General features: G+C 53.6%; 10 non-coding genes and 2 pseudogenes across 10 annotated transcripts; all 12 read left to right on the top strand.

Moving 5' to 3' along the window:
- The first annotated feature begins 324 nt into the window (after positions 1–324).
- On the top strand, positions 325–443 carry LOC142201763 (5S ribosomal RNA). Its single transcript, XR_012715654.1, has one exon. It is a non-coding gene; the product is annotated as a 5S ribosomal RNA (ribosomal RNA).
- A 727-nt stretch (positions 444–1,170) lies between these two features.
- LOC142201668 (5S ribosomal RNA) lies at positions 1,171–1,289 on the top strand. Its single transcript, XR_012715580.1, has one exon. It is a non-coding gene; the product is annotated as a 5S ribosomal RNA (ribosomal RNA).
- A 721-nt stretch (positions 1,290–2,010) lies between these two features.
- LOC142202126 (5S ribosomal RNA) lies at positions 2,011–2,129 on the top strand. The gene has a single exon (XR_012716002.1). It is a non-coding gene; the product is annotated as a 5S ribosomal RNA (ribosomal RNA).
- A 721-nt stretch (positions 2,130–2,850) lies between these two features.
- Positions 2,851–2,959, top strand: LOC142201556 (5S ribosomal RNA; annotated as a pseudogene).
- Positions 2,960–3,686: 727 nt separating this feature from the next.
- On the top strand, positions 3,687–3,805 carry LOC142202138 (5S ribosomal RNA). Its single transcript, XR_012716013.1, has one exon. It is a non-coding gene; the product is annotated as a 5S ribosomal RNA (ribosomal RNA).
- A 721-nt stretch (positions 3,806–4,526) lies between these two features.
- LOC142201864 (5S ribosomal RNA) lies at positions 4,527–4,645 on the top strand. The gene has a single exon (XR_012715750.1). It is a non-coding gene; the product is annotated as a 5S ribosomal RNA (ribosomal RNA).
- Positions 4,646–5,366: 721 nt separating this feature from the next.
- On the top strand, positions 5,367–5,475 carry LOC142201536 (5S ribosomal RNA; annotated as a pseudogene).
- Positions 5,476–6,196: 721 nt separating this feature from the next.
- LOC142201975 (5S ribosomal RNA) lies at positions 6,197–6,315 on the top strand. Its single transcript, XR_012715856.1, has one exon. It is a non-coding gene; the product is annotated as a 5S ribosomal RNA (ribosomal RNA).
- Positions 6,316–7,036: 721 nt separating this feature from the next.
- On the top strand, positions 7,037–7,155 carry LOC142201649 (5S ribosomal RNA). The gene has a single exon (XR_012715573.1). It is a non-coding gene; the product is annotated as a 5S ribosomal RNA (ribosomal RNA).
- Positions 7,156–7,876: 721 nt separating this feature from the next.
- Positions 7,877–7,995, top strand: LOC142201964 (5S ribosomal RNA). The gene has a single exon (XR_012715845.1). It is a non-coding gene; the product is annotated as a 5S ribosomal RNA (ribosomal RNA).
- Positions 7,996–8,716: 721 nt separating this feature from the next.
- LOC142201638 (5S ribosomal RNA) lies at positions 8,717–8,835 on the top strand. The gene has a single exon (XR_012715562.1). It is a non-coding gene; the product is annotated as a 5S ribosomal RNA (ribosomal RNA).
- A 721-nt stretch (positions 8,836–9,556) lies between these two features.
- LOC142202048 (5S ribosomal RNA) lies at positions 9,557–9,675 on the top strand. The gene has a single exon (XR_012715926.1). It is a non-coding gene; the product is annotated as a 5S ribosomal RNA (ribosomal RNA).
- Positions 9,676–10,000: the final 325 nt, after the last annotated feature.

The following is a 10,000-nucleotide window of genomic DNA, read 5'->3' as shown; positions in this document are numbered from 1 at the left end:
CTCACCTTCTTCCTCAGCCGACTCCTGGACAACGGGCTCCGGCCCAGCTTGCTCTTTCTTTCACCCCCGGGATGGTTTCTTAGCCCTGCGCAGACCCTGCGCCCAGCCCTTTTGAAAGAGGGCGGCTGCGGCCTGTGACTGGTTGCTGAACCACACCTGTGGGTATAAGGGCCGCCCCCAGCCCTTGCACTGCTCCTGCTGGAATATGAAGTTCCCTTAAGAGAAGGCAAAAAGTGAAGAAAAAGGCTTAGCGTGGAGTAGTGCAAAGAGCTGCCGGCAGCCAGGCTGCAAAGTAGAAGAGGAGTAAGTGAGAGGCCTGTCTCTGCCTACGGCCACACCACCCTGAACATACCCGATCTCGTCTGATCTCGGAAGCTAAGCAGGGTCGGGCCTGGTCAGTACTTGGATGGGAGACCGCCTGGGAATACCAGGTGCTGTAGGCTTTTGCTTTTCCTCACTTCCACCAGCAGGGGGTCACTCTCCTCTATGCCATTTTTACATTCACTTTTTACACTGCACACTTGCTTCTTTTACATTCGCTTTCTCTCTTGCACTCTTTAGTCCTTGCAAAATCCTAGTATTCTCATTCGTATCGCTATCACTCTTAGCAGCTGCAGCTGCAGCCGCAGCGGGCGTGGTGGCCACCAGCGTTGTGGCTTTTTACTTTTAATAATAGCAGGCTTCATTTCCATAGCATCTGGGCCTCCCGCCGGGCTGGAGGCCATAGCTAGTAACCTGCAGACCAATTTACAGGGCAACACAGGCTGAACATCTTTGCAGGCAACGCGCCCTAGGAAAAGAGAAGCCGACTGAAAAGCAGCTTCGCTTCCAGGCACGGGCAACCATCTCACCTTCTTCCTTAGCCGACTCCTGGACAACGGGCTCCGGCCCAGCTTGCTCTTTCTTTCACCCCCGGGATGGTTTCTTAGCCCTGCGCAGACCCTGCGCCCAGCCGTTTTGAAAGAGGGCGGCTGCGGCCTGTGACTGGTTGCTAAACCACACCTGTGGGTATAAGGGCCGCCCCCAGCCCTTGCACTGCTCCTGCTGGAATATGAAGTTCCCTTAAGAGAAGGCAAAAAGTGAAGAAAAAGGCTTAGCGTGGAGTAGTGCAAAGAGCTGCCGGCAGCCAGGCTGCAAAGTAGAAGAGGAGTAAGTGAGAGGCCTGTATCTGCCTACGGCCACACCACCCTGAACACGCCCGATCTCGTCTGATCTCGGAAGCTAAGCAGGGTCGGGCCTGGTCAGTACTTGGATGGGAGACCGCCTGGGAATACCAGGTGCTGTAGGCTTTTGCTTTTCCTCACTTCCACCAGCAGGGGGTCACTCTCCTCTATGCCATTTTTACATTCACTTTTTACACTGCACACTTGCTTCTTTTACATTCGCTTTCTCAATTGCACTCTTTAGTCCTTGCAAAATCCTAGTATTCTCATTCGTACCTCTATCACTCTTAGCAGCTGCAGCCGCAGCGGGCGTGGTGGCCACCAGCGTTGTGGCTTTTTACTTTTAATAATAGCAGGCTTCATTTCCATAGCATCTGGGCCTCCCGCCGGGCTGGAGGCCATAGCTAGTAACCTGCAGACCAATTTACAGGGCAACACAGGCTGAACATCTTTGCAGGCAACGCGCCCTAGGAAAAGAGAAGCCGACTGAAAAGCAGCTTCGCTTCCAGGCACGGGCAACCATCTCACCTTCTTCCTTAGCCGACTCCTGGACAACGGGCTCCGGCCCAGCTTGCTCTTTCTTTCACCCCCGGGATGGTTTCTTAGCCCTGCGCAGACCCTGCGCCCAGCCCTTTTGAAAGAGGGCGGCTGCGGCCTGTGACTGGTTGCTGAACCACACCTATGGGTATAAGGGCCGCCCCCAGCCCTTGCACTGCTCCTGCTGGAATATGAAGTTCTCTTAAGAGAAGGCAAAAAGTGAAGAAAAAGGCCGAGCGTGGAGTAGTGCAAAGAGCTGTCGGCAGCCAGGCTGCAAAGTAGAAGAGGAGTAAGTGAGAAGCTTGTCTCTGCCTACGGCCACACCACCCTGAACACGCCCGATCTTGTCTGATCTCGGAAGCTAAGCAGGGTCGGGCCTGGTTAGTACTTGGATGGGAGACCACCTCGGAATGCCAGGAGCTGTAGGCTTTTGCTTTTCCTCACTTCCACCAGCAGGGGGTCACTCTCCTCTATGCCATTTTTACATTCACTTTTTACACTGCACACTTGCTTCTTTTACATTCGCTTTCTCTCTTGCACTCTTTAGTCCTTGCAAAATCCTAGTATTCTCATTCGTACCTCTATCACTCTTAGCAGCTGCAGCCGCAGCGGGCGTGGTGGCCACTAGCGTTGTGGCTTTTTACTTTTAATAATAGCAGGCTTCATTTCCATAGCATCTGGGCCTCCCGCCGGGCTGGAGGCCATAGCTAGTAACCTGCAGACCAATTTACAGGGCAACACAGGCTGAACATCTTTGCAGGCAACGCGCCCTAGGAAAAGAGAAGCCGACTGAAAAGCAGCTTCGCTTCCAGGCACGGGCAACCATCTCACCTTCTTCCTTAGCCGACTCCTGGACAACGGGCTCCGGCCCAGCTTGCTCTTTCTTTCACCCCCGGGATGGTTTCTTAGCCCTGCGCAGACCCTGCGCCCAGCCCTTTTGAAAGAGGGCGGCTGCGGCCTGTGACTGGTTGCTGAACCACACCTGTGGGTATAAGGGCCGCCCCCAGCCCTTGCACTGCTCCTGCTGGAATATGAAGTTCTCTTAAGAGAAGGCAAAAAGTGAAGAAAAAGGCCTAGCGTGGAGTAGTGCAAAGAGCTGTCGGCAGCCAGGCTGCAAAGTAGAAGAGGAGTAAGTGAGAAGCTTGTCTCTGCCTACGACCACACCACCCTGAACACGCCTGATCTTGGAAGCAAAGCAGGGTTGGGCCTGGTTAGTACTTGGATGGGAGACCGCCTGGGAATACCAGGTGCTGTAGGCTTTTGCTTTTCCTCACTTCCACCAGCAGGGGGTCACTCTCCTCTATGCCATTTTTACATTCACTTTTTACACTGCACACTTGCTTCTTTTACATTCGCTTTCTCTCTTGCACTCTTTAGTCCTTGCAAAATCCTAGTATTCTCATTCGTATCGCTTTCACTCTTAGCAGCTGCAGCCGCGGCCGCAGCGGGCATGCTGGCCACCAGCGTTGTGGCTTTTTACTTTTAATAATAGCAGGCTTCATTTCCATAGCATCTGGGCCTCCCGCCGGGCTGGAGGCCATAGCTAGTAACCTGCAGACCAATTTACAGGGCAACACAGGCTGAACATCTTTGCAGGCAACGCGCCCTAGGAAAAGAGAAGCCGACTGAAAAGCAGCTTCGCTTCCAGGCACGGGCAACCATCTCACCTTCTTCCTTAGCCGACTCCTGGACAACGGGCTCCGGCCCAGCTTGCTCTTTCTTTCACCCCCGGGATGGTTTCTTAGCCCTGCGTAGACCCTGCGCCCAGCCCTTTTGAAAGAGGGCGGCTGCGGCCTGTGACTGGTTGCTGAACCACACCTGTGGGTATAAGGGCCGCCCCCAGCCCTTGCACTGCTCCTGCTGGAATATGAAGTTCCCTTAAGAGAAGGCAAAAAGTGAAGAAAAAGGCCTAGCGTGGAGTAGTGCAAAAAGCTGCCGGCAGCCAGGCTGCAAAGTAGAAGAGGAGTAAGTGAGAGGCCTGTCTCTGCCTACGGCCACACCACCCTGAACACGCCTGATCTCGACTGGTCTTGGAAGCTAAGCAGGGTCGGGCCTGGTTAGTACTTGGATGGGAGACCGCCTGGGAATACCAGGTGCTGTAGGCTTTTGCTTTTCCTCACTTCCACCAGCAGGGGGTCACTCTCCTCTATGCCATTTTTACATTCACTTTTTACACTGCACACTTGCTTCTTTTACATTCGCTTTCTCTCTTGCACTCTTTAGTCCTTGCAAAATCCTAGTATTCTCATTCGTACCGCTATCACTCTTAGCAGCTGCAGCCGCAGCGGGCATGGTGGCCACCAGCGTTGTGGCTTTTTACTTTTAATAATAGCAGGCTTCATTTCCATAGCATCTGGGCCTCCCGCCGGGCTGGAGGCCATAGCTAGTAACCTGCAGACCAATTTACAGGGCAACACAGGCTGAACATCTTTGCAGGCAACGCGCCCTAGGAAAAGAGAAGCCGACTGAAAAGCAGCTTCGCTTCCAGGCACGGGCAACCATCTCACCTTCTTCCTCAGCCGACTCCTGGACAACGGGCTCCGGCCCAGCTTGCTCTTTCTTTCACCCCCGGAATGGTTTCTTAGCCCTGCGCAGACCCTGCGCCCAGCCCTTTTGAAAGAGGGCGGCTGCGGCCTGTGACTGGTTGCAGAACCACACCTGTGGGTATAAGGGCCGCCCCCAGCCCTTGCACTGCTCGTGCTGGAATATGAAGTTCCCTTGAGAGAAGGCAAAAAGTGAAGAAAAAGGCTTAGCGTGGAGTAGTGCAAAGAGCTGCCGGCAGCCAGGCTGCAAAGTAGAAGAGGAGTAAGTGAGAGCCCTGTCTCTGCCTATGGCCACACCACCCTGAACACGCCCGATCTCGTCTGATCTCGGAAGCTAAGCAGGGTCGGGCCTGGTTAGTACTTGGATGGGAGACCGCCTGGGAATAACAGGTGCTGTAGGCTTTTGCTTTTCCTCACTTCCACCAGCAGGGGGTCACTCTCCTCTATGCCATTTTTACATTCACTTTTTACACTGCACACTTGCTTCTTTTACATTCGCTTTCTCAATTGCACTCTTTAGTCCTTGCAAAATCCTAGTATTCTCATTCGTACCTCTATCACTCTTAGCAGCTGCAGCCACAGCGGGCGTGGTGGCCACCAGCGTTGTGGCTTTTTACTTTTAATAATAGCAGGCTTCATTTCCATAGCATCTGGGCCTCCCGCCGGGCTGGAGGCCATAGCTAGTAACCTGCAGACCAATTTACAGGGCAACACAGGCTGAACATCTTTGCAGGAAACGCGCCCTAGAAAAAGAGAAGCCGACTGAAAAGCAGCTTCGCTTCCAGGCACGGGCAACCATCTCACCTTCTTCCTTTGCCGACTCCTGGACAACGGGCTCCGGCCCAGCTTGCTCTTTCTTTCACCCCCGGGATGGTTTCTTAGCCCTGCGCAGACCCTGCGCCCAGCCCTTTTGAAAGAGGGCGGCTGCGGCCTGTGACTGGTTGCTGAACCACACCTGTGGGTATAAGGGCCGCCCCCAGCCCTTGCACTGCTCCTGTTGGAATATGAAGTTCCCTTAAGAGAAGGCAAAAAGTGAAGAAAAAGGCCTAGCGTGGAGTAGTGCAAAGAGCTGCCGTCAGCCAGGCTGCAAAGTAGAAGAGGAGTAAGTGAGAGGCTTGTCTCTGCCTACGGCCACACCACCCTGAACACGCCTGATCTTGGAAGCTAAGAAGGGTTGGGCCTGGTTAGTACTTGGATGGGAGACCGCCTGGGAATACCAGGTGCTGTAGGCTTTTGCTTTTCCTCACTTCCACCAGCAGGGGGTCACTCTCCTCTATGCCATTTTTACATTCACTTTTTACACTGCACACATGCTTCTTTTACATTCGCTTTCTCTCTTGCACTCTTTAGTCCTTGCAAAATCCTAGTATTCTCATTCGTACCGCTATCACTCTTAGCAGCTGCAGCCGCAGCGGGCATGGTGGCCACCAGCGTTGTGGCTTTTTACTTTTAATAATAGCAGGCTTCATTTCCATAGCATCTGGGCCTCCCGCCGGGCTGGAGGCCATAGCTAGTAACCTGCAGACCAATTTACAGGGCAACACAGGCTGAACATCTTTGCAGGCAACGCGCCCTAGGAAAAGAGAAGCCGACTGAAAAGCAGCTTCGCTTCCAGGCACGGGCAACCATCTCACCTTCTTCCTCAGCCGACTCCTGGACAATGGGCTCCGGCCCAGCTTGCTCTTTCTTTCACCCCCGGGATGGTTTCTTAGCCCTGCGCAGACCCTGCGCCCAGCCCTTTTGAAAGAGGGCGGCTGCGGCCTGTGACTGGTTGCTGAACCACACCTGTGGGTATAAGGGCCGCCCCCAGCCCTTGCACTGCTCCTGCTGGAATATGAAGTTCCCTTAAGAAAAGGCAAAAAGTGAAGAAAAAGGCTTAGCGTGGAGTAGTGCAAAGAGCTGCCGGCAGCCAGGCTGCAAAGTAGAAGAGGAGTAAGTGAGAGGCCTGTCTCTGCCTACGGCCACACCACCCTGAACATACCCGATCTCGTCTGATCTCGGAAGCTAAGCAGGGTCGGGCCTGGTTAGTACTTGGATGGGAGACCGCCTGGGAATACCAGGTGCTGTAGGCTTTTGCTTTTCCTCACTTCCACCAGCAGGGGGTCACTCTCCTCTATGCCATTTTTACATTCACTTTTTACACTGCACACTTGCTTCTTTTACATTCGCTTTCTCTCTTGCACTCTTTAGTCCTTGCAAAATCCTAGTATTCTCATTCGTACCGCTATCACTCTTAGCAGCTGCAGCCGCAGCGGGCATGGTGGCCACCAGCATTGTGGCTTTTTACTTTTAATAATAGCAGGCTTCATTTCCATAGCATCTGGGCCTCCCGCCGGGCTGGAGGCCATAGCTAGTAACCTGCAGACCAATTTACAGGGCAACACAGGCTGAACATCTTTGCAGGCAACGCGCCCTAGGAAAAGAGAAGCCGACTGAAAAGCAGCTTCGCTTCCAGGCACGGGCAACCATCTCACCTTCTTCCTTAGCCGACTCCTGGACAACGGGCTCCGGCCCAGCTTGCTCTTTCTTTCACCCCCGGGATGGTTTCTTAGCCCTGCGCAGACCCTGCGCCCAGCCCTTTTGAAAGAGGGCGGCTGCGGCCTGTGACTGGTTGCTGAACCACACCTGTGGGTATAAGGGCCGCCCCCAGCCCTTGCACTGCTCCTGCTGGAATATGAAGTTCCCTTAAGAGAAGGCAAAAAGTGAAGAAAAAGGCCTAGCGTGGAGTAGTGCAAAGAGCTGCCGTCAGCCAGGCTGCAAAGTAGAAGAGGAGTAAGTGAGAGGCTTATCTCTGCCTACGGCCACACCACCCTGAACACGCCCGATCTCGTCTGATCTCGGAAGCTAAGCAGGGTCGGGCCTGGTTAGTACTTGGATGGGAGACCGCCTGGGAATACCAGGTGCTGTAGGCTTTTGCTTTTCCTCACTTCCACCAGCAGGGGGTCACTCTCCTCTATGCCATTTTTACATTCACTTTTTACACTGCACACTTGCTTCTTTTACATTCGCTTTCTCTCTTGCACTCTTTAGTCCTTGCAAAATCCTAGTATTCTCATTCGTACCGCTATCACTCTTAGCAGCTGCAGCCGCAGCGGGCATGGTGGCCACCAGCGTTGTGGCTTTTTACTTTTAATAATAGCAGGCTTCATTTCCATAGCATCTGGGCCTCCCGCCGGGCTGGAGGCCATAGCTAGTAACCTGCAGACCAATTTACAGGGCAACACAGGCTGAACATCTTTGCAGGCAACGCGCCCTAGGAAAAGAGAAGCCGACTGAAAAGCAGCTTCGCTTCCAGGCACGGGCAACCATCTCACCTTCTTCCTCAGCCGACTCCTGGACAATGGGCTCCGGCCCAGCTTGCTCTTTCTTTCACCCCCGGGATGGTTTCTTAGCCCTGCGCAGACCCTGCGCCCAGCCCTTTTGAAAGAGGGCGGCTGCGGCCTGTGACTGGTTGCTGAACCACACCTGTGGGTATAAGGGCCGCCCCCAGCCCTTGCACTGCTCCTGCTGGAATATGAAGTTCCCTTAAGAAAAGGCAAAAAGTGAAGAAAAAGGCTTAGCGTGGAGTAGTGCAAAGAGCTGCCGGCAGCCAGGCTGCAAAGTAGAAGAGGAGTAAGTGAGAGGCCTGTCTCTGCCTACGGCCACACCACCCTGAACATACCCGATCTCGTCTGATCTCGGAAGCTAAGCAGGGTCGGGCCTGGTTAGTACTTGGATGGGAGACCGCCTGGGAATACCAGGTGCTGTAGGCTTTTGCTTTTCCTCACTTCCACCAGCAGGGGGTCACTCTCCTCTATGCCATTTTTACATTCACTTTTTACACTGCACACTTGCTTCTTTTACATTCGCTTTCTCTCTTGCACTCTTTAGTCCTTGCAAAATCCTAGTATTCTCATTCGTACCGCTATCACTCTTAGCAGCTGCAGCCGCAGCGGGCATGGTGGCCACCAGCATTGTGGCTTTTTACTTTTAATAATAGCAGGCTTCATTTCCATAGCATCTGGGCCTCCCGCCGGGCTGGAGGCCATAGCTAGTAACCTGCAGACCAATTTACAGGGCAACACAGGCTGAACATCTTTGCAGGCAACGCGCCCTAGGAAAAGAGAAGCCGACTGAAAAGCAGCTTCGCTTCCAGGCACGGGCAACCATCTCACCTTCTTCCTTAGCCGACTCCTGGACAACGGGCTCCGGCCCAGCTTGCTCTTTCTTTCACCCCCGGGATGGTTTCTTAGCCCTGCGCAGACCCTGCGCCCAGCCCTTTTGAAAGAGGGCGGCTGCGGCCTGTGACTGGTTGCTGAACCACACCTGTGGGTATAAGGGCCGCCCCCAGCCCTTGCACTGCTCCTGCTGGAATATGAAGTTCCCTTAAGAGAAGGCAAAAAGTGAAGAAAAAGGCCTAGCGTGGAGTAGTGCAAAGAGCTGCCGTCAGCCAGGCTGCAAAGTAGAAGAGGAGTAAGTGAGAGGCTTATCTCTGCCTACGGCCACACCACCCTGAACACGCCCGATCTCGTCTGATCTCGGAAGCTAAGCAGGGTCGGGCCTGGTTAGTACTTGGATGGGAGACCGCCTGGGAATACCAGGTGCTGTAGGCTTTTGCTTTTCCTCACTTCCACCAGCAGGGGGTCACTCTCCTCTATGCCATTTTTACATTCACTTTTTACACTGCACACTTGCTTCTTTTACATTCGCTTTCTCTCTTGCACTCTTTAGTCCTTGCAAAATCCTAGTATTCTCATTCGTACCGCTATCACTCTTAGCAGCTGCAGCCGCAGCGGGCATGGTGGCCACCAGCGTTGTGGCTTTTTACTTTTAATAATAGCAGGCTTCATTTCCATAGCATCTGGGCCTCCCGCCGGGCTGGAGGCCATAGCTAGTAACCTGCAGACCAATTTACAGGGCAACACAGGCTGAACATCTTTGCAGGCAACGCGCCCTAGGAAAAGAGAAGCCGACTGAAAAGCAGCTTCGCTTCCAGGCACGGGCAACCATCTCACCTTCTTCCTCAGCCGACTCCTGGACAACGGGCTCCGGCCCAGCTTGCTCTTTCTTTCACCCCCGGAATGGTTTCTTAGCCCTGCGCAGACCCTGCGCCCAGCCCTTTTGAAAGAGGGCGGCTGCGGCCTGTGACTGGTTGCTGAACCACACCTGTGGGTATAAGGGCCGCCCCCAGCCCTTGCACTGCTCCTGCTGGAATATGAAGTTCCCTTAAGAGAAGGCAAAAAGTGAAGAAAAAGGCTTAGCGTGGAGTAGTGCAAAGAGCTGCCGGCAGCCAGGCTGCAAAGTAGAAGAGGAGTAAGTGAGAGCCCTTTCTCTGCCTATGGCCACACCACCCGGAACACGCCCGATCTCGTCTGATCTCGGAAGCTAAGCAGGGTCGGGCCTGGTTAGTACTTGGATGGGAGACCGCCTGGGAATAACAGGTGCTGTAGGCTTTTGCTTTTCCTCACTTCCACCAGCAGGGGGTCACTCTCCTCTATGCCATTTTTACATTCACTTTTTACACTGCACACTTGCTTCTTTTACATTCGCTTTCTCTCTTGCACTCTTTAGTCCTTGCAAAATCCTAGTATTCTCATTCGTACCTCTATCACTCTTAGCAGCTGCAGCTGCAGCGGGCGTGGTGGCCACCAGCGTTGTGGCTTTTTACTTTTAATAATAGCAGGCTTCATTTCCATAGCATCTGGGCCTCCCGCCGGGCTGGAAGCCATAGCTAGTAACCTGCAGACCAATTTACAGGGCAACACAGGCTGAACATCT

The sequence above is a fragment of the Leptodactylus fuscus genome, chromosome 4 (assembly GCF_031893055.1).
Source record: "Leptodactylus fuscus isolate aLepFus1 chromosome 4, aLepFus1.hap2, whole genome shotgun sequence".
NCBI lineage: Eukaryota > Metazoa > Chordata > Amphibia > Anura > Leptodactylidae > Leptodactylus > Leptodactylus fuscus.
Note: the sequence above shows the minus strand (reverse complement) of the source record. Positions and strands in the feature narration are given on the sequence as shown.